Here is a 22,903-nt window from a genome sequence, read left to right as displayed (position 1 = left end):
ATGAATTTTATTCCCTATTGATTACAATCTACTAGCAGAAGTGTCAATCTCAAAACCAAGAAGCATAAGAGCATAGACACAATATGGCAACTGTGATAAGATTTCATTAATGCAAGAATCACAAACATAAGAACATAGCACGGCGTGAACATAGATCAGAATACAAAGAATATCGTATGTCTCAGTTCAGCATAGCACAACGTCAGTATTTGTCTATTTGCGTCAGTCAGAGAGATCACCTATCCTAACCACTAATTAGCATCAGCATGTTGGGCTTCATGCAAAATAATTTAGAACACCAATTTAGAAAATATCTAACTATGGCCTCTATTAAAAAAATGAGCAGTTGGTACCTAGAAAGGAAAAGCAAACAGACAAATTACAAATAGCATTGTCATAATTACCCTCCAAGGATTAGGTCAGCACACAGGATCAGTCTTCGTCTTCAGGACATCAGTCGAATCGCCATCAGTTTAACCTCGTCTAAGTTACAGGGGACACTTCCCTCATAGGGAGAAGAAGCGTAAAGGGGCAGTCTATGGGTGAGGATGGTTTATTAAGTCTCAAAGTCACCAAACAGAGTGACAGAGTTTCTGGATAAAATCAATAGCATTCCCTACCTAGTTCTAACGACCCTTCTGTGACATGGGTTTTGATCCCTTTTTCGTAATTCCTTCCCCCAAAATTCTATTGGACATTTACTATACCCTACTATCTTTAACCTATCAAATTAAGCATTAGGTAATTCCAATTGTCACCCCATGATAATCCATAACATTTTGATTGGTCTTCGTAATTGACGCCTTCGGAGGTTGCACATCTGGATCTTACTTCACCATTTGGCACGCTTCTTATTGGGTCATGAGTTTCCTTTGTCCATGGTTAAACGTCCTTGTACATTACATTAATCTACTTTTGTTTCAATTTTTGTACATAAGTCATACTAAAGCAGCAAGCATGCGGGTGAGAACAGAATCTGGGTTGATATATGAAATGAAGAAAAGGAACAAATGCAGGGTCATGGCCCTTTGCGAGTCAGCACAATGAAAAACAGAGAAAATGCTTTAATATGAGAGCTAAGCAGCTAAATCTACAACTCACGCTAACTTAAGGCCTATGAGATTTTTAATACAAATGCGATATCGTAAATGTTAATATAAATCATAGCATGAACAGTTTTACTCATCAATATTAGTTCACGTATATATTTGTGACCACACACATTATAGTTTAAGCAGAACACTAATTATTGTCCTTTTCTATGCAGCATCATTAAGCATTGATATAAGCATTTCACTTTAGTATATGTAATATTTAAACTACGCTCTCTCAGTCCCTGCTCGTCATCACACCAACCTTTCCCTTGACCTTTCACCTTTATTTTTTCACCTTGCGCATAATGCGCATTTCAACATCTTGCCCTTTATGTGAACTTTCCCAAATTTCATTGAACATTTTCTCTCTTTCACTTTCTTTGTTTCTTCTGGTTCTTTTAGTCCAATTTTTCTTAATTTTGCCATTAATTTTGCATGCCCCCCACAATCCTAATAGACAGGCCAAAACAATTAATAGACCCATTAGTATTTTTGCAAGAACCCCATTCCAAATATTGGTAAACCAGCTCCCAACTCTGGCAATTCCTTTTCCAAACTTTTCCCAGACACCAAGGGGGTCATTCTGACTCCCGCCGGGCGCGGTCACCGCGCGCCCGGCGGGAGCCGCCAAAATACCGTACCGCGGTCGGAAGACCGCAGCGGGTATTTTGAGTTTTCCCCTGGGCTGGCGGGCGGCCTTCAAAAGGCCGCCCGCCAGCCCAGGGGAAAACGACCTTCCCACCATGAAGCCGGCTCGTAATCGAGCTGGCGGAGTGGGAAGGTGCGACGGGTGCTACTGCACCCGTCGCGTATTTCACTGTCTGCTATGCAGACAGTGAAATACAAGCGGGGCCCTCTTACGGGGGCCCCTGCAGTGCCCATGCCATTGGCATGGGCACTGCAGGGGCCCCCAGGGGCCCCGCGACACCCCCTACCGCCATCCTGTTCCTGGCGGGCGAACCGCCAGGAACAGGATGGCGGTAGGGGGTGTCAGAATCCCCAAGGCGGCGCAGCATGCTGCGCCGCCTTGGAGGATTCTGACGGGCAGCGGAAAACCGGCGGGAGACTGCCGGTTTTCCTGCACTGACCGCGGCCAAAGCGCCGCGGTCAGAATGCCCTGCGGGGCACCGCCGGTCTGTCGGCGGTGCTCCCGCCGACCCTGGCCCCGGCGGTCTGAGACCGCCGGGGTCAGAATGACCCCCCAAGTTCCTTCAAATCCTTCAAATCTGTACTGTCTCTAGTAAGGTTACTAAGCATACTTCTAATCTTTTTACTATTGTCCGGAATGAACGAGCAACAATGGCGCTCGTTGAGCATCTTGCAGACCCCTCCACTCTTTGCTAAAAGAATGTCTAAAGCAAGCCGATTTTGAAGAGTCATAGCTCTTTCTGCAGCAAGTTCAGTATCCATCAGGAGTATAGCCCCTGTGAAATTTGTCAGCATGTTATCCACAATAGTAGACAACTTTAGAATTTTCATGGAATTCAAGATAACCCCCACTGAAGGGATTATAGCTCCAAATATGTCACCAATGACAGCAGCCACTGATTCTCGTTTTTGTCTAGGATGTTGTAATTCAGACATTTTAGGTATTTGTTTTAAATCAGCAATTTGGTAAATCTTTGGGAAAACTATTCCCAAATAACATGTCCCATACCATCCCTTAGGGAGACGGTAATAAGCATTTAGTCCACAGATATAGTAGATCCCAGGGATCGCTGGATCCTGTCCATTCAACATAAATGTCCATTTACTCTGAAACAAAAACACATGCCTGCATTCACTCGTTCCCACAAACAAATTGTATTGCTCAGATTTTGGCCTATATATACAAAGCCTACCTACATGTAATGCATCTATAGCTAGTTTGCCTTGTGTTTTAATTGCAGTGTAAGCATAATCATTTGCATATGTGCGTTTTTCTAACCCTTTTTCTAATCTCTCCTTCAATGCTTTGCGTTTATCATCAGTGTGATCTAAAAAGTTTTTCTCTACAGGTGATAGCAAGCAAGTCAAATTATTGCGATGTGCATAAGCAGTGCCAAATGTAAGCGTTGGCTCAAAGAATCCTCTAACTATTTTTATATCATGTTCCTTAGCTAGTTTATTCAAAAATTCAATCACAGGCACAAAAGAAAACACAACATCCATATTTGAATAAAAGTATAGCACATGCTCTTGATTATAGAACCTTGTTAGTTGCAAGCTGCAACTAATCCCATAAGTTAGAGGGAGGCTATGATAAGTAACTCCCTCCTGCACAGATGAAGGAATCTTAGTACACACAGAACAATCTTTCGCATCCATGGTTTCCACATACTCATTTAGCAAGCGATAGAAGACATTAGTAGAAAGCTCCCCTTTTGAATTAGTTCCCTCATGCAAGTGTCTTGCATCCTGCTCAAATCTCTCCCACGGTGTTAGTGTTGTAGTTTCAGGTTTTGAAGTAGCATTAATGGTCTCTTTCTCTATCCATGGCATTCCCACAATCACTCCCGCAATTATTATTGCACACACAACACCTATTATAAGTCCTAACCAACCACACACCTTACTTCCCTTGTTACTACTTCTATTATAAGCCATGTCCGTATAGAAACAGATAGTAGATCAACAATCAACTTGAGGATGATTTAGAATATTCTCTTGCTTTCTGCGTGTATTTACAGCGTCTCCACTCACTCCAGGACCCCCTTTGTCAAATCAGGTTAGCAGCTTGTCATAATCAGGTTTCTTAAAAGTCAATCCGGTTCTAGTGTCACTTTCGGTAAGTTATAAAGTCTCTCTTTTAGTTTTCAGATTTTCAATTTTAACCAAGTTTTCCTTGGATTCGTTCAGGTGCCGTAGTATTGGCCTGGTACTTCTCGATCAAAACAGAATGCTAGGAATTCTTGTTGCCATTCAGATGTTGTAGCATACGCCCATTCAGGACCTGTATATCTTCTGTTTGCGACTCTCTTTCTTTTCAGCCTTCGTTCACCTTGTTGTTCTCCTTCACTTAGATCTTCCACTCGAGATGTATTGTTTTCCTCTGTTATTGTTTCACTTGATGTGTCTCTTATCTTGAAGAGTGGTTTTTCTGGCCAGTTATCACCTATGTGCGTTTTCTTTCAATGTGTCTTTTCAGGACGTTGGACAGCACCCTCCTCTTGCGATATGGCGTTTTCACTTGATGGACCTGCAGCTGGCTCAGGAGGCTCTGGCGCGCTCTGATTTCTCTCTATGATTTCTCCTTCTTCTCCTTCTTCTTCTCCTTCTTCTTCTAGGTCTGTGCCGGGTTCGAGTTCTAACCCGTATCTGTCTATTTCTGGGAGAACCTCTCCTTGATTTAGTTTTCCAGTTGCTTCTACTGAGGTAGGCTCTCTGTCACCTCTCTCAAACTCATTTACTGTTTGAGGGACGAGGCTGTTCTCAGTGGGCCCTCCGGCAGTCTCAGTTCCTTCTTGACTGTTTTCTGGCCCTGAGACTTCTCTTCCTGAAGCTGTTGTGCCGGAAACCTCAAATTCCTCTTCAGCAGGACATGTTACCTTTTTTGTGTGACTGGCATGTATCCAGTTTGGAACTCCGGCACACTTTACAGCAGTAGTAGTTGTCAAGATTACTTGATATGGCCCTTTCCAACGTGGTTCCAGACACGACTTTCTCACGTGCTTCTTGACAACCACCCAGTCACCAGCTTGTAGAGAGTGCCCTGGATCGCCAATCGGTGGCAATGTGTTAGCTTCCACCTGGTGAGAGAAAGAGCGAATCACATCATCAAAACCCTTGCAGTAGTCCAACACCATATCATCTTTAATATTCACTAGAGCATTTGCAGGTACTGCTGGTAATCTCATAGCTCTACCCATGAGGATTTCATGGGGGGATAATCCCGTTTTCTTGTCTGGGGTGTTTCTCATTGACATCAGCACTAAAGGTAATACATCTGGCCATTTCATATTGGTAGCTGCGCACATTTTTGCCATTCTCGATTTCAAAGTACTGTTCATTTGTTCTACTAGTCCTGATGCTTCGGGGCGGTAGCTACAATGCAGCTTTTGTTCGATGTCAAGTGCGGCACACAGGAGTTTAATCACCTCATTGTCGAAGTGTCTGCCCCTATCTGACTCTATAGAGACCGGAAACCCGAACCTTGGTATCAGTTCCCTGAGTAGTAATTTTGCAACTGTAAGACTGTCCTTCCTACATGTGGGGTATGCCTCAATCCAGTGACTGAAAACACACACAATCACCAACACGTACTTCAATCCTCCACAGACAGGCATTTCAATGAAGTCCATTTGCATCTTGCTGAATGGACCGCCAGCTCTCCCAATGCGGCTCAAAGTTACCACGTTTCTTTTCCGGCATTCATCTGTTGACAGATGATGCACCTGTGACAAATGACCTCGGCGGCATGTCTGAATTTTGGATTAAACCAGTCGATTTTAAATGACCTGATCATTGCATCCCTCCCAAGGTGAGCTGTCCGTGATAAAGTCTGGCAAATTGAGATAGAAGACTGTTTGGCAAGACTAGTTTTCCTTCTTCTGAGACCCACAAATCATCAGCCCTTTGTACACATTGCATTCTTTGCCAAGAGCGTTTTTCCTCTTTGCTTGCACGACCCTGTAATGTTTTTAACTCATCCAACGTGTCAACCACCCGTAATGCAAGGTTCAGACATGTGTCATTTTCAGTTTGCGGTAACAGTTCCCATTGCTTCTTGAACGATATAGAGTTCAATGCGCAAAACCTTGCGACTTGATCTGCATAACCGTTTCCCATGGACACAGAGTCTTGTGATCTAATATGAGCACTGCATTTCACCACGGCAATTTCAAGAGGTAACTGAATTGCATGTAACAAATCCTTTATTTGTTCACCATTTTTCACAGGAGAACCAGAAGAGGTCATGAAACCTCTCTGTGACCAAAGTTGGCCAAAATCATGTACGATTCTGAATCCGTATCTGCTATCGGTATAGATAGTGACCGTTAAATTTACAGCTGCTTGGCATGCTTTAGAAAGAGCAATTAATTCTGCCACTTGAGCGGAAAACACTCTCTCGAGCCAGGAGGCTTCAACGATACCAGCTAGGTTGCAGACCGCATAGCCAGCTCTCAGTGTTCTAGCAGAATCTCTTAGACAGGAACCATCAACAAACATGATACAGTCATTTTCCTTCAAATGTGTGTCCTGAATATCTGGTTGAGGTTTGGTACATAACTCAGTTACCTCAAGACAATTGTGTTCAAATTCTTCCTCATTTTTTATTTCAGTGTTTTCAACAGGAAGTAAGGTTGCCGGGTTCAATACATTACACTGCTTGAGTGAGACATTTGGTGACCCCAATATGATTGTCTCATACCTAGTGAGACGAGCATTTGTGATGTGCTGAGTTTTAGTTCGAGTCAACAGAATTTCAACTGAATGCGGAACCATTACTGTTAGAGGGTATCCCATGACTATGCCTTCACATTGTGTAAGGCTCTGACCAACTGCTGCAACTGCGTGCAAACAACCCGGTAAGGCTGCTGCGACAGGGTCCAAGGTAGCTGAAAAATATGCTACAGGGCGATTTGCATCTCCATGGACCTGTGTTAAGACAGACAAAGAACAAGCATCACGTTCATGACAAAACAACAGAAAAGGTTTTGTATAATCAGGCATTCCTAACGCTGGTGCCCTGCACATGCATTCTCTTAACTCCATGAATGACTCAAATTCTTCCTTAGACAAAGTTATGGTATATGGCTCATCTTTGATCTCTTTGCCTGTCAGTTTTATCAAAGGTTTTGAAATGATCGAGAAGTTGGGTATCCACTGGCGACAGTAGCCCACCATTCCCAAAAACATCCTGACATCTCTTTTTGTCGTTGGAGGGTTCATTTGCAAGATGGCTGTTATTCTTTCCTTTGATATCCTTCTGGAACCTTTTTCGATCAAATGCCCTAAGTATTTTACCTCTTTCTGACAGTATTGTAGCTTCCTGGGTGACACCTTATGCCCATTTTTCCCCAGATGATTCAATAATGCAATGGTATCGTATTTACAACTGTCCCTAGTTTTGGATGCAATTAGCAAATCGTCAATGTACTGCACAAGAGTCGAATTAAAAGGCAGTACCAGGGACTCCAAATCCTTTTTCAATATTTGATTAAAGATGGACGGTGACTCAGGAAACCCTTGAGGAATTCTGCACCAACTGTACACCTGATCCAGGAATTTGAAACTGAACAAAAATTGGCTATCCTCATGGAGAGGTATCGAAAAGAAGGCCTGTGACAGATCTATGACCGTAAACCATTCAGCATCACAGGGAACCTGGAACATTATTACTGCTGGATTGGGCACTACAGGGCAAGACTTTACCAATATTTCATTTATTTTTCTCAAATCCTGTACAATTCGAACTTTCCCACAGGGTTTCTTTAAACCCATTATGGGAGAGTTACATGGACTGCTCAAAACTTCTTTCAGGACTCCCTGCCTGAGAAAATCTGCAATTATTTGTGACACTTCGATGAGAACGTCTTGGGTCATATGATATTGTGGCACCTGAGGGAATACCGCGTTTGGCTTTATCTGGACTTTAACTGGTTCTACCCCTTTTATTAGTCCTACTTCTTTTCCGGTCAGGTCCCATACTTTCTCTGTTACCGTCCCCTGTAACTCGACAGGTAAATCAATCAAGGTAAGCATCGGGAACAGAGTAATCAAAGGGTAATCTTCATTAGCTGTTCCTGTGTCCTCTTCTGAGAACTGTCCTTCATCTCCCTCATCATCACTTTTTGTCTGCACTTCGATTCCGTCATTGGAACAGGTAATTGAACATTTTGTCTTGCACAGTAAGTCCCTTCCCAGTAGGGATACCGGACTCGAGTCACAGACTACAAACCTATGCAGCCCCTGAAGGTTGCCGATCTCAACCTGCACCGGATCTGTAATCGGGTTTATCAGATACTGGTTTGCTACTCCAACCACTCTTATGGTACGCCCTGAAAGGGGCAATTTTGGAACTTCCGCACTCCTAACTGTAGAGCGTGTAGCTCCGGTGTCAACCAGAAATGAAACTTTATAGCCCATCACTTTTCCTTCCACATATGGACCCCTTTGATCCACCTCTAAAGATGCTGCAAGCCTGCACTCTTCACTGTCTGAGCTATCGTCTGACCATTCCCCATTCATTCCACTTTCACCTCGTAATGGGAATTGTTGTACTGTATTATTTTGACTCGTTACCTGACCTGTGACCTGTTGAGGAAGCATCACCTGTTGCTGTCCCATCGGAGCCATTGGTAATTGCATTTGCTGTCTAGGTACCATAGGAATCTGCTGTTGTACTGGTTGCATTTGCACTGACTGAAAACACGGCATTTGTATCTGTTGCGTGGGCTGTACCCCTTGCATTTGTACCAGATTGTTCTGAAAATTCGGGTTTTGATGTCTCATTTTTGGGCCCCGTACATTTTGTAATGTACCGACATTAGCACTTTGCTGAACAACACCATCCTGCACCATATTCGGGCACTCCTGTTTCCAGTGCCCCACGCCCCTGCACGCGTGACATGGTGACATCTTTTTCGCTCCTTGTACATCATTTTGAACCACAACAGTATTTAAGTCTGGACCGTGATTCACAAACCCTCGATCTCGACCCCTCGGCTGTGTCTGAAACACACCATTCATTTGTGGTTGTTGCTGTATCATCTGTTGAACTCCGTTTCCCTGTATTCCTGCCTGTGCAGCCCTTATCTGCATCACCATCACTTTCTCTTTCAGCTTCTTTTGCTTCAATTCAATCTCATCACTACAGTATTTCGCATACTGCAACACTTCATCAATCGGCTTTGCTTGCCAACAAATCAAATGATTCTTAATCATCTGGCTAACTTCTGGTCTCAATCCTTCGCCGAACCTAAATACAAGATGATTCATGTCCTTCGGTTCAATTGTCTCAGTACCACTATAGTGTTTGAATGCCTTTAGCAGTCTTTCGTAGTAAGCATGTATTGATTCCTTAACCTCTTGAGAGGTCCGGTCAATTTTCTGCCAATCAGTCACCTTCGGCGACACCTTTTGCTTCAAAAACTCCATCACCTTATCATAATACTTCATCACCTCTTCAGAGGGTGCCCCGGTCACCTTATCTCTTGCCGGCTCCTTCGTCGGCCAATCTACCCTTCTCTTGCACTCGAGCCACAGATCAGGCGGAACAATGATCTCAAACAAGGTATTTAAGTCTTTCCAGAGACACTTCGCAAGTTTCACAAACCTATCTGTTTGCTGATACCACTCGATCGGTTTCTCTCTCAATCTGGGATAATCATTAGTAAAAGATAGGATGGCTCCTCTGGACCACGGTACGTGGACTAAGACACCACCAGCTGTCTCTCTCATAGGTACTATTTTTACTGATTCCAGATCGGGTGAGGCCTTGGCTTGATTAGACCCTGGACTGTCACCCTTTTCCTTATCTCTTTTCTTTGCCCACCTGCCTTCCCATTTCTCCAGTGCACCCAAAATTTGTGCACTTTGCAACAACTCTTTCAAATGTGCCTTCATTCCCGCAGACCTCATGTGCTCAAAGTCTTTGGAGTCAAAATCCAATCTGTAACTTCTTTTCAGTTGTTTAGTATTTCCGATATCAATATTGTATTTATCTGCCAGGTTCGCTAATCTCTGATGTACCTTGCCTACTTCTTTGGTAATCTTGGGACATAGGAATCTTAATTCTGCTTCCTTGTATGACTCCAATCTATTTACTCCCATTGTACCTTCCACTAACTCAGCAGCTTCTGCCCCTAATCTTACAAAGTTCAGGTATTCGTCTTGTTTTTCTTTTTCTGGTTCGACTGTAACCACTGCAGCCTTTTGTGAAGTATAAGTCTTTTCTAACCATTCATTTAGCTGTTGGACTGTGAAACCTTGTAGCGAAATGTTCCCTGCATGCATCATTGGAGAATGTGAGGTGTTTGTACTCATTGTCTGTGTGGTTAAAACTCCTAACCCTGCCTGACGCATTGCTTTGATGGGTGCTCCCACTGGACTAAGGTCCATTAAAGACCTTGGCTGTTCAACTGCTTGCTTTCCTGGTGCCATTATCTGGGGGGTTCCCATAGACCCTCCTCTTATGACATCTTGAGTCATCACTCCCTGATCACATACGCCAGTTTTACCCTGCGCATACAGTGGCACTGGTGGACCAACAGTGATTGGCAACGATATGGCAGCAGGTGTCTGACCTGGTCCCAGACTCCGCGGAGCAGTAACTCCATAAGTCTGTTCCAAGGTACCTGGGACAGGTACTAATGGCGGACCAGCTACTGGGTTATACCCTGGTATCAGCTGTGGTTGTGGTTGGGACAGTAATTTCGGAGTTGACTCAATCTGTACTAACTTTGATTTCGTGTATATCTGGTCTGGCGGCAATATCAGATTTGTAGTAGTCTCAAGTACTGGAACGTCTGGGTAGATTCTCTGTATCTGCGGCAGAGGTTGCAACTGTATCGGTATGTCTGGTGCAGTGGGTACACTGACACCATTCGGTATCGAAGCCGTATCACTAGTCTGTACCGTATCAGCAACTCCCTTTTCCTGCGTCTGGTTCCCAGGATCCATGCTAGTGCTTGGAGCACTATCGCTCACCGCATAATGTGGCGGGCGATCATGTAGTAATCTGTCCATAAATTCCTCATCGTCTGAATCATCTTCCTCTTCCCAAGGTCTTTTATTCTCTTTAGATTTGCCTGAGGCTTTATCTGTCTTACAGGAGGCTTTCTTTCCCTGTGTTTCTTCTCCCTGTGTTATTGTTGGGAACAGTTTTAGTCCGTCAACAATTCCCCTTCTCCACATTTTATTCTCATTATCCCATCTAGCTTCAGCATAGGATTTTTCTGCCCTTCTCAGCCTTCTATGGAATCTTTCTTGTCTATGTTTAAGAGCCATCAAATCCCAAATCGCTAAAGCCTCATATTGAGCTGGCCTCGGAAGTGGTTCCTGTGTACTTCACATCCACCTTAAGTTTTCCAACACCTTTGGATTGAATGTTCCATGCCCCGGAAACGCTAAACATCCCTCCTTCTCTGTTAGTTTGCGCCACTGTTTCATCCATAAACATGGTGCAACACCCTTCTCTTCCATAACCATATAAGCTGGAGTACCCTCGGGTGGTGTAGGCTCCCCATCAGTTGCTACAATATATGTGTCTCCCTTCAGAGCACTCTTAAATGCTTCAACAAAATTCATTTTGCGATTCTTCTCTTGTTTGTATTTTAATCAGAAGTGACTTAGTTCCCAGGACACTCTTCACCCACCTTTCTCAACCTATTGCCTCTCACGGACGGCAGCCAATCCGTGCACGACCCCTCTCGACAACTGACCTATCTCAGCGCTGCACCACTGACGTCACACTCACACACACTGCAGCTGACAAAGTCTAGCGGCTTGTCCACTCCTCACTAAACTCACACAAACTAATGCAAATTATTGCGAGCACTTGAAATGACAACACAAATCTGTCGGTTTACTACAGGAAGGGTAACACATTCGCTTTAGAACTTTACAAAGATTTCACTTGAAGCCTCGGCCGCTACTTTCTCCTTGTCAGTTCCCACATACGCAAGCAGAATTCGACCCGCAAATTCTACTCTCGAGCTGTCAATGGCTCATTCTAGTGCACTTTAGAACTTGCCAAATCTCCATCGAAGGTTTCACACATACGTTTCAACTCAAACTCGACTTGTCAACCACACCCGATTGACCTATTAAACCGCACAGATTACAACATAAATCCAAGTGTCTTCTACACTTGTCAACATACTCCGGAGTCTTAGACCACGACGGGTCCGTACAATACAACCAACCACGTGAATAATTTTGAGCACCAAGCGCCACACTCATATGAAGTACGCCGACTTCCCTACTCTCGTACTGCGGAGTACGCCCACTCCTCTTAAAACAACATTTAGTTGGCCTAAATACATACAAATCTCACAATCACCTGCAAAAGGCACAAGCTAAGCAAGCGCAAGAACCCTAAACCACACATTTATGGCGCCGAGAACATCCCCAACTCACTTAGGCAGGCTCTGAGATCCCGGGAAAGTCATGGTGAACTTAGAAACCCATCATATCTCCAATTTGCATTATCACAGAAAAACAAATTAAACAATGGTTCTCCGTCCTAGGGCCCCCAAGGGCCAAAACCGTCTTCTGCTACCAGAACTGTTAACGCGTCCCTTTATGTCAATTTTGCACACATTAGGACTCGTTTTAGGCCAATGAATCTTGTGACCCAGTGGTGAGATACCGTAGGACGAGATAACTGATCAATATGTCAAGCAATATATCAATAATGTCATCAATATCCACAACCACAATACACTTTACTTTGGTTAAAGTCATTAATCAAATTGTCGATGCAACCATGACCTTTCAGCCATGAATAAACACACCTTTGATAGAATTTTATGAATTTTATTCCCTATTGATTACAATCTACTAGCAGAAGTGTCAATCTCAAAACCAAGAAGCATAAGAGCATAGTCACAATATGGCAACTGTGATAAGATTTCATTAATGCAAGAATCACAAACATAAGAACATAGCACGGCGTGAACATAGATCAGAATACAAAGAATATCGTATGTCTCAGTTCAGCATAGCACAACGTCAGTCTTTGTCTATTTGTGTCAGTCAGAGAGATCACCTATCCTAACCACTAATTAGCATCAGCATGTTGGGCTTCATGCTAAATAATTTAGAACACCAATTTAGAAAATATCTAACCATGGCCTCTATTAAAAAAATGAGCAGTTGGTACCTAGAAAGGAAAAGCAAACAGACAAATTACAAATCGCATTGTCATAATTACCCTCCAAGGATTAGGTCAGCACACAGGATTAGTCTTCGTTTTCAGGACATCAGTCTAATCACCATCAGTTTAACCTCGTCTAAGTTACAGGGGACACTTCCCTCATAGGGAGAAGAAGCGTAAAGGGGCAGTCTATGGGTGAGGATGGTTTATTAAGTCTCAAAATCACCAAACAGAGTGACAGAGTTTCTGGATAAAATCAATAGCATTCCCTACCTAGTTCTAACGACCCTTCTGTGACATGGGTTTTTATCCCTTTTTCGTAATACCTTCCCTCAAAATTCTATTGGACATTTACTATACCCCACTATCTTTAACCTATCAAATTAAGCATTAGGTAATTCCAATTGTCACCCCATGATAATCCATAACATTTTGATTGGTCTTCGTAATTGACGCCTTCAGAGGTGGGACATCCGGATCTTACTTCACCATTTAGCACGTCTTCTCGGGTCATGAGTTTCCTTTGTCCATTGTTTAAACGCCCTTGTACATTACATTTATCTACTTTTGTTTCAATTTTTGTACATAACTCATACTAAAACAGCAAGCATGCGGGTGAGAACAGAATCTGGGTTGATACATGAAATAAAGAAAAGGAATAAATGCAGGGTCATGGCCCTTTGCGAGTCAGCACACTGAAAAACAGAGAAAATGCTTTAATATGAGAGCTAGGCAGCTAAATCTACAACTCACGCTAACTTAAGGCCTATGAGATTTTTAATACAAATGCAATATCATAAATGTTAATATAAATGATAGCATGAACAGTTTTACTCATCATTATTAGTTCACGTATATATTTGTGACCACACACATTATAGTCGTAATTCAGATGCGTGTTTAAGCAGAACACTAATTATTGTCCTTTTCTATGCAGCATCATTAAGCATTGATATAAGCATTTCACTTTTAGTATATGTAATATTTAAACTACGCTCTCTCAGCAGTAAGAAGGGGACCTCTCCGGACGGCATTCCAGTGGAGGTATATAAGGCATTAGGAGATTCGATTATCCCAGCCTTGACAGATTTGTTTGGGGGGATTTTCGAGCATGGCTATAGTATTCCTTTTTCGTGGAATGAGGCTGTTATTTCACTAATTTCGAAACCGGATAAAAACCCGGCAAAATGTGCTTCTTATAGGCCTATATCGTTGCTGAATAGCAATTATAAATTACTTGCTAAAATTTTAGTGAATAACTTGGTGCACCCAGACCAGAAAGGCTTCTCTAAAGGTAAATACTTGCATGAGTTGACTTTTGAATTGATCGGGCGATAGATTTGGCTACAACCTTTGGGTCACCGCTGGCAATTATTATTTTAGATGCAATGAAAGCCTTCGACCAGGTAAACTGGAACTATTTAAAATCAATTCTTAGGCGGGCCGGTTTAGGAGCTAAGTTCTGTGGGGTTATTGATCAGATATATACAGCTCCTTTTGCTAAGGTGTTGGTTAATGGGAATCTCACAGGGCCTATCACAATTTCTAGAGGCACTAGGCAGGGTTGTCCATTGTCCCCTGTTTTGTTTAACCTGTATATTGAACCATTTGCTAGAAAGATTAGGCAAAATAGCCTCATCCCTCCTTTTCGCTGTAACGGTTGGGAAAAAAAAATATCTTTATATGCAGATAATCTTCTGATATACACTAATAATTTATCATTGGCCTTTAATACAGTTATAGAATTGGCTGAGCAATTTGGAAGCATATCGGGATATCGGGTTAATGTGGGAAAAACTGAAATTATGCAATGGAATATGGAGGTAGGGTCGATACAGAGTAAGCAAGAAGTACGGTATTTAGGTATTTTAGTGACCCATGACCTTAAGGACCTAGTTGAAAGGAATTTACGAAAAAAAATTGTTGAGTGTAAAGGTATGCTGCAGAAATGGGCACATCTCCCTTTGACGATACTTGGGAGAGGAAATTCAATTAAAATGTTTATTTTGCCTAAATGGAACTTTGTGTTTGCAGCGATCCCTCTTGCAATGCATAAAGAGTATCTGGATAAAATTCAGCAGCCGATAAACATTTTTATTTGGAGTTCAAAGGGGCCAAGGATATCTTGGAAGAATTTACATAGAAGAAGGGAAAAGGGAGGATTGGGTTTACCAGATCTGGCATATTATGCTTGGGCCTTCTTATTCAAGAATTCAAGGATGTTGTTTGTATGCCCAGATGCTTCAGCGGTGGGTGTGATGTATAAGGCAATGGTTTCAACTGTTGAAGGGGCCTCAACGTATTTCCTTTTCAAATTTGGCGATCCCAAGTTTTTCAAAAAAATCAAGTTGAAAGTACTGCAAGGGCTGGCGAAGAGTTGGTATCAGTTGAGATGACAACTTGTTATTTTTTATTACAGCTATTATGCGCCTATTTGGGATTCCCCGGGCACCCCAGAGTGCTTTAAAGATATTTTAGCACCACCATTTAAAAAGGCAGGGGTAGGAAGTTGGGGAGACCTTTCCCGAGATGGAACCTTGCTTTCATGGGAAGAGTTAGTAGGGATAACGGGCGGATCCCTGTCTAGGTTGAAATTTTTGCAGATGAAAGAGTGGGAAAGAGGAACTTAGGGAGGTCTGGGGGTGGGAAATCCATTGGAGGATTCTTTTCTAGAGTTCTCTGTCTCTGTCCCTGTAAAGAAGTTGGCAGTTTGGTATTGGGAAATGGTAGAAATGTCTGATGGGAACTTCACACTGCCGACTGATCTGTGGGGTTATTATATGCCCAGGGATAAGGTTGGTGTATGGTGGCAGAAGTCTGTGTCAATCCTTTACGAAGTAGTGAAGCCAGCCCCGTTGAGGAAGAATCATCTTTATACTCTGCACAGAGCTAATATTTCGCCGGAGAAGCTTTCTAAGATTAAGAAAGGAGAAGTGGTTAAATGTTTGAAATGCCGTAGTGAATGAGCAACAGACGTTCATATGTTTTGGGATTGCCCTGATATCCGTTTGTTTTGGGAGTTGTATCACTTATGTTGGGCTGGGAGATTACTGTATCGCTTCCGCTGATTATATTTGGGCAGCTACAGGAAGAGGGCATAGGGAGTAGTGTGAGTAATGCTAAACTCAAATTTTTGTTTTATGTAATTTTGTTGGGCAGAAATGAAATTTGCAAAAACTGGATGAAGGACTCCCCTCCGGTTTATATGGATTGGCTCAACGCAGTTTTTCGCATTTCGAACTTGGACTTGAATACGCGGTGTACTAGGACAAATGCGGAACTGTGGTTGCCTTTGTTAAATTGGGGGACAGATATTTGAAATATTTGAAATATGCTTGTCATTTATCGTCCAATGATTATTCACCGCTCGCTATTCTCTCCTGTCTGTTAAAGCGGACCGGGAGATATAATGGTGCCCCCCTAGCTTGGGTCTCTCTCTTATCTAGATGGTGAGAGGGGTGTACGGATCAAGAGTTGGCTCAAAATGCGGGGTTGAATGAGGACAAAAAAACAAAAAACATAACTCCTAAAATGTGGAAAGAAACAATGTTCTCACTGCTTTTGTTATACCTATTTAAATGCATGCATAACATTTGATATTAGGAATATTTTCCTAAAAAAATAGAAAATGCGATCAGGCCAAAATGTTGCACTGCTCTGCAGCCTGTACAGAGACATATGCCTTTAAGCGTATTCTTCTTTTTAGATATAAGGGCAGAAAACTTCTCTGTGAAGCTTTGTGCTCAAATTTGAGCTTTGTGTTCCCGTGCCAGACACGCGCCCGCATTTACAGCTGAATACTTGCATGTTAAATATGCCCACTTTAACTCTAAATGGCTTTCAGTGTTGAGGCAGAGCACATGCAGCTGGCTAACAGGGCCCTAGCTGTTCCAGGGAACACAATACAAGGAGACCTATTCACAAGAATAGCTTCCTACAAATGCCTTTTGCAGGAGCTCACAAAACATAATACACAGCCTCCATGATAAATGCTTAAGGTTTCTCCCACCACTATAACTCTCATTACGAGTGGCCCAGAGTGGTATGGTGGAGGATACCACTTTGAGATCTTCTAAGAAGGCTAGTATTTTTGGTTCAGGGATTACCGGTTCTGAAAATACCAGATACAGTAACACTGTGCCCAAGGACATCAGACCCAGAGTCTGCAGGGCTACAGGAGCTAAAGACAGTTGATTCTCTAAGCTCCCACCCACTCTACCCTGCACAACAGGAGGAGTAACAAAGGCTCCTCACAGCTCGCCTCGAATCTACTTTCCCCTCCCTCCACTCAACGTCTCACACCACCCACACAAAAGCCCTGAAAATATTCCTGGGCCCATTTATCACTGGATCCAAACAGGTGTAAAGTAGGCATGACATTAGGTCTGTTTTTATTCCCAAAAAGGGGAAAACGTTAGGAATTAGGCCCGGTATTTTAATCCACATTTCAGGAGGGGATCCTTGTAATCCGCAGATTGAGTTAGAGCTAGGGTAACTACAAGCATTGGAGACTCCTGACAGAATCTCCTAATAAGAGCTTATGTGTAGTACAATTATAGTGTTGGGCCTATCATGATTCGGCGTGTGCTTTGTTGGACAACACATTTATGGCATTGCTTGGATAAGGTATTTCAGATGAGGGGATATTTAAAAGCTGCTGCACATTTTGTGTCTGTCCATCCAGCAAAAATATACGGAGGGGGTAATAATAATTTGAACTATAAGCTAATGCTTGGTGTTAAAAAATAAAACATGTAGAGACAAGGCTACATTGGTAGGATCAAACTTTGATGTCATATATGGAAGCCATATTTGACATCTAGGACCTTTAAATATAAGGAGTACGCAAAACAGTGGGGTCACATCACCACCCAGATGCTCTTGGTGGGTTGCACTTGCATTGTGTGTCTTGCCTTTTCATTCTCTTGCTCACATTACATCTAGGATGATGTAGAATATGGGGAAGCAGAGGCTGGTATGTCTCCCAGTGCGCCTCATGGTACTTTGCCTGGAGTCTGATAGAGTTTTATGGATATTGGGACACTTACTACAAAGTAGACGACAGAATCGTGAGAACAATATATGAATCTCATCATGAATGTAAGGACTTCTTTTACCTGACCCATACAGCCTGCATTTATGTAGGATGTTTTAATCCTGTTGCAGCAGCAATACGTGAAGTGTAGGGGAATTAAATTGATGTCCCTCAAATAGGTAGAGATCTTGCCTTGATAAGGTGTCCATGGTACCTTGTGATGATTGAGGACATTTGAAATCATGTGTCTATAGTGGTGTGTCATATTGCTGCATCCAGTAATTACTTCCCATTGGAAATGTCTCTTGTACAATTGTGGCAATGACATGGTTTCTACCACTTGCACATTTACCAACTAACCCCCTTTTCACTAGGACATATCCCCACCTTTGCTTCTATTACAAGCCTTCAAACACTCCTATTAGTTAGCTGCTTCAGTTTGCTAAAAAAAGAAAGGTCCTCTCCTTATAGAACATTCTTAGGTGAGCTAGGATGAGGATTAGGCCAGTGTACCCAAGAAGAGCAGTGCGCTGTGCATCTCATTATGTTATCTCTGCTTTTCTAGTTACTCAGGGCTGAGGTCAGGGAGCAATATGTTATTCCCTCGTCTGGAAAACACCTATTTTTCAATGATTGGTGCTCATAGTACAATCTTCCTCATGCCCTCCTTTCTAAGCATGTCCATGAAAGTGCCTTGCTGCCTGCTTCTGTCTTCGCCCCAGCTTGTGGATAGCCATATTCCTCTGTCCATTTGCAGAGGAGGCCTGTTCCATAACTCAGTGTTCACGTCTTCTTGAAGAAAGGTCTCTACCAAGACCATGAGATCATGGGCTTTCTCCACTGACGGCCACCCCAGAACCTGTTAGTTCATGGCAGGCATTGCACATTCCAGGTGTTCTGATTTCTCCTCTAAAAGTACCACCACTCGTAACACGCATTTCCCACATTGCCAAACTCTCAACATGCCCCACTTCCTCATCATGAATTTCAACATACTTAAACAGTTCTATTCCCCTCTCAGCTCACTTGCTAGCTTGCATGTACATGTGTTCTCATGAGAACATCAGCCATATTGGGCGCAATCCAATTTAAACTGTGGCCAAGAAAATTCTGGAGCGTGTAATTCAGCTAGTCTTACTCCAGCACCTTTACGCTGGAGTTCAGTCCTGTGGCAGCATTCCTGATAACCCTGCTGCAGTTTTCAGTGATCCGCTTTTCTCCTGCAGCTCTTCACTGCTTCGATCTTTGAAAACATGAAAAAGACAAGAAGAAGGATTTGTGGTGAAAGAGCCCAGTGCGTTAACGCTCAGCGTGGTCATCTGACCAAGCGGATTTGAGTGTTGGTGTTTGAACATTTGAAAATTGCAGTACTGGTCTGACATTTACACCATCTGCTAAAGACATTGATTCTTTGATCAGCATATTTGTTGGCGAACATTAAAGAACTTGTTCTTCAAGACAAATTTGTTCTAGACTCTGCAATACTTATCAAAGTAAGAAATTGGTAAATCAAGATTTATTAAATAAGATGCAGATCTACAATGAGATCCACAATCAAGAATCAAGATCTACAGTAAAAAATGATCACTTCATCTCTGAATTTAAAATAAATATTCAATCGTTTTAAAGCTCATCATTTTATGAAGGGGGTTAAATAAAAAAACAGTTGCTTCTCTTGTAGTACATACACCATATTTCAAAAGCAGAGATTTCAGATAAAGACATTGGTTAGAATGCAAAGAAGGGCAGGTAAATAAAACGTGATCCAAATTTTGAAGCAACTTCCTACATAAATCACATATTCTTTCTTATAGGGGGAGACCAATCCATGTGCCTGTAACCATTTTGATTGATAACATATTCATACAGAACAAAATATAGAAATGGTGAACTTTGCAATGTAAGTTTCAAGTTAAATATGGTTTAACTTTGATGCATGAGGAAACAACCAGGGGCGGCTCCTCCGTTAGTGGGGAGGAGCATTACTCCACCTGCCAGCAGCGGCAGCTTCAAAACCTTTAAAAGAAAACCATAATAAAGAAAGTTTATTATGGTTTTCTTTTAAAGGGTCGGGGCCACAAGGGTGAGGGGGAGTGCACAGCCTTCCCCCTCACTGCACGTATATTTTGGCCAGCCGGCTCGGGCCGGTCAATCAAACATGCACAGTGGACTCTCTCTAGCCTGGCAACTGCACAGATCCCCAGGCTGCCTGGCCGTGCCCTGGCTGGACACTCCCAGCCAATCCTGACGCTGCTTTGAGCAGCCTCAGTATTGGCCGCTGGACAGGCTAGAAGCCTGCAGCAGATTTTGCTATTTCCAACCCCCACACCCGAAACCCTCAACCCTACCCCCGACACTCCCCATGCATGCCGCCCTGCCCCCGCGTAATACCCACGAGCCGCGACTGGAAACAACAACATTCATCTTCTTCTTTCCCTAGCAGGCTAACATGCCTGAACTCATAGAGCTACTTCTCATCCTAGTTTTCAGGAAATATTTAAGTTGGACACACAACATCTCCATCAGATCGGCTTCTCTCACATTAAAGTGCATAAGAACTTGTTCAAATTTTTTAAGGAGAGTGTTCACTTTTTTATTCTGACCAAAGACTTCAGAGGTAAATAGCCTCTTAAAGTAAACTCATTACTATGCAAAACCTGAGCAACCCAACATATAGCAGCCAACCCCATTATGTGAGAACTTGGCAAGCCCTTCTCTAATTGTTGCCCTTCAATCAGCGAAGAGAATTTAAATTACATTTTTTCCTAAAAGGTTTACCCTCTTTTTTTCATGCATAAAATTCCAATATTTTGTGTTAATTATTTCTATAGAATATAACTCTGCGGCTGGGATTTTTACCCATTAAGCCATAAGGAATTGTTTAAAATTGTGATGTCCCGTGGCCGTATTAAATGATAAAAGTGCTTTCATATGGGCGTGTACCTTACTTAAAATAGCTGAGATGTGTTTAGTCTCTTGCAAATAAGCTGACAAGAATTTTCCTTAATACGGATTTGTGTGAACTACTTCCGTTTACAGCGCCTTATCGTTTTATGTTTTTTGCCTCAGAAAGCCAGTACTTTACTTTTATGTGTATTGATTATTAAGTCATGAGTATCTGCATAACTTTGCAAAATGTATTAGACAAAAAAGAGGCTGAGGCAGCAATGCCAGCACATATCACTGTATTCAGTGAATTCATTTACATGAATAGTGCACACATTTGGGAAAGCCAGACCCCTTAACTTTCCACCCCTGAAAACCTCCTTGAGCACTTCCTCAACAATGGACTCAGCACTTACTGATTAGTCTTTTAAATAAACGTGCATGATTTACAATCAAATAATTAACGTTCAACATGATGCAGAGACTTCTACATATTAGTTCTTAAAAAAGAATTTCTTTATTTAGAATCTTCTTTTATTTGAACAATCAAATATCCTCATTTCATTACAACGTAACCACCTTGTTTCGCCCATTCGGATTTACATTTAATACACTACACACATCGAGGACTATGAAAATAAAACAATCCATAAAAGCAATGAAATTTCAACATCGAACCCAAATATATAGGGAGTGTATTACCCTCCACCCGCATGTGTATAATCTAGATTAAACAGTGTATGTTTCCTATCAAGTCTTGCATTTTTATATGATAAACATCATCATCATGTAATGCCGCATATAATGTAATTTGCTGTATGACAACAGATCCTAAAGTTTGTGCAAACAAAATTTCTGTAAATAAGTCATAAAATTATGAGGCCTACCTAACAGAACAACATTGTTTAAGCATGTGCTAATATTTCTAATAAGTTCTTCATCATAATTATGGTAAGTAAGACACAAGATCTTGAGGCCTAAACAAAACATCAATCAATAACATATACAAATATTATTTCCACTTAGTTCATCTTATTATGGTTTGATACACCTGCATGATCCAGTTTATCATCTCTTGCTGTACCTCAAACATGTATATCACAGCCATAACCCAGTAAAATGCACTGAGAATTTAAGCGTCTGCATGTAACAATCCAGTGTTGCACATGAAGCCAGATTCCATTAAGTCCTTCCACACAGAAAAGATCACAGGCACCTGTTTTTTTTAAAACCTTTATTTTTGTATTTTTCCTAACAACTCAACATCAGGTATATAGACACAGCATATTCTTGCAATCATGGATGAGTCAGATTGTTATGAACAATGCAGATACCAAGACATCAGCAGTACAATTGATTATCAGTTATTCAATTAAACATCACTCTGTAATAGCATCTTCTTTCAAACTAAGGGGGTGACATGTTCCCTGTGTCCAAGTACCCCATATCCAAGTCGGTATCAACGTTCTCATGATGTTAAAAATGGCCAACATCGCACCCCAGGCCATCAGGTCTCTGTAAACCTTACCAACTGTGCGATAGAGTTGTATGTATTGCTCCTCTGCAATCCTCCACTCCAGGACATCCCCCACCCATAGGGCCTCATCCATCCATCAACCACTACTTCCCATCCATCCTACCACTACCAGCGCCAGGTGTTTGCGGGATGTATATCCCCACTGTTTTGGTAAGGCGGGGTATAATCCTTGCTCAAAACTCACATACCTATTTGCATAACCATGCCAAATGAAGGAGAGCCCATGCCCCAACAACAGACACATCCCACTTTCTTAGTGGAGTCAATCTGATTAATCCTAGCTGGTGTGATATATGTGCAATGTAGGAAATTGAAGTGTACTAGTTTGAATCTGTTGTTGCAGGATACAGATTTTACTAAACAACAATGCATGTTCCTAGTCCGGGTCCCCTAAAGGTTCACCAGTGTCCGCTTCCCATGCTGCTCTTGCTCGATATACCTGCTTTGTCTGATCTCCTTTAAGAGCCCTATGAAATAGGGATATCAGATGTCTACCCTCCTCCCCGCATAATAATCACCCTGGTGAGGATGGAGGACCTGCCGGGTGTGTG

The sequence above is a fragment of the Pleurodeles waltl genome, chromosome 5 (assembly GCF_031143425.1).
Source record: "Pleurodeles waltl isolate 20211129_DDA chromosome 5, aPleWal1.hap1.20221129, whole genome shotgun sequence".
Classification (NCBI taxonomy): Eukaryota; Metazoa; Chordata; class Amphibia; order Caudata; family Salamandridae; genus Pleurodeles; species Pleurodeles waltl.
This window is presented reverse-complemented; position numbering follows the sequence as displayed.